This window comes from Mus musculus, chromosome 9 (genome assembly GCF_000001635.26).
Source record: "Mus musculus strain C57BL/6J chromosome 9, GRCm38.p6 C57BL/6J".
Lineage (NCBI taxonomy): Eukaryota > Metazoa > Chordata > Mammalia > Rodentia > Muridae > Mus > Mus musculus.
This window is the reverse complement of record NC_000075.6, coordinates 104,352,754-104,354,338: the sequence shown is the minus strand read 5'-3', so window position 1 is coordinate 104,354,338 and position 1,585 is coordinate 104,352,754.

Sequence of the window (1,585 nt, the reverse complement as noted above, 5' to 3'; positions counted from 1 at the left end):
AAGTCTTGATTTAGTGAAATAGTGTGTATTTATGATAGTTTTATATCTGTTAACTTTTGTATATCTATTTATTTTAATTTGTGCTATAATCAATTTATAAGAATTTAATGTATGAGTGTGTGTGTGTGTGTGTGTGTTGTTGTGAATCACATGGCTGCCCGGTGCCTTTGATGGTCAGATGAATTACAGATGGTTGTGAGCTACCATGTTGGTGCTGGGAACTGAACTCAGGTCCTCTGCAAAAGCAACTAGTGCTCTTAGCCACTGAGCCAGCTCTCCAGCTGCAATATCATTCTATATTGTTTTCTAAGCTGCCCAGTTTGGAGCATTTTGTTATATCTGCCCCAGGAAATAAATATAAAGGATAAGACCAAAGGGGAGAGGGTGAGAGAAAAGAAAGGAAGGAAGGAAGGAAGGAAGGAAGGAAGGAAGGAAGGAAGGAAGGAAGGAAGGAAGGAAGGAAGGAAGAAAAGAGAGGGGGGAGGGAGGGAGGGGAAGAGGGACGGAGGGAGGGAGGAAGGAAGGAAGGAAGGAAGGAAGGATGAAAGGATGAAAGAAAGGATGAAAGAAGGGACGAAAGAAAGAAAGAAAAAACATCTAATAAACTGATCCTGGAGAGGGGATATCTGACTAAGAGTCACCGGTGATGTTCTAATAGCTGATCCGTGTTTACGGGTGTGCTTCATTCCCTACTAAGGGATTGTGTCTCCTTTCTCTGCATGGGAGACACAGTTCAATGTTGAGATGAGGATAAAGTGACATTTCAAAGAGCAGAGAAGGAACATGAATGCTGAGCCTTTGCAGAGAGCAAGAGACTCTGACCGAAGCATGAGCGCACAGAGCAATGACCTGTAGCTCCATACAGAGCCGGCTCGCAAGGCTGTGGAACCCGGGATGAAACGAAGTAGCTGGGTTGCAGCTCTTGCTCCCTTGAAAGACTCAACCAGGCAGACAGAGCAAGCACAGCTTTACAAGCCTCCCAGGGCATTAGTTTCTTCCAACTCTCGGGCCAGGAAGGAGAGGGTGGCTCTGCTCTCTGGCTTCTCTTCCTCTTTTCATTTCCTTTGGATTCCTTAGACTACACTAAGACGCTTCCCTCCTCCAGAATGTATCTTCCCAGCTTAGTCAATCCTCTCTGGAAACATCCTGATTAATACACTCAGAGGTGTGCTGTATTTCTCTCCAGGTACTTCCCAATCCCTTCAAGCTGACAGCAGGATGACTCAGTAATGAAGCATCACACCAAGAGTTCTTCCTTTGTTTCTTAACCGGACTCCTTCTCTATGACAGTGGGTAGTTTGGGGTTTTGTTGTTGTTGTTGTTGTTTGTTTGTTTGTTTGTTTTGCTTTGTTTTTTGTTTTTTAATATTTTCTTTTTTTAAAGATTTATTTATTTATTATATGTAAGTACACTGTAGCTGACTTCAGACACTCCAGAAGAGTGTCTGAAGAGGGCGTCAGATCTCGTTACGGATGGTTGTGAGCCACCATATGGTTGCTGGGATTTGAACTCATGACCTTTGGAAGAGCAGTCGGTGCTCTTACCCGCGGAGCCATCTCACCAGCCCCTTTTAATATTTTCAATG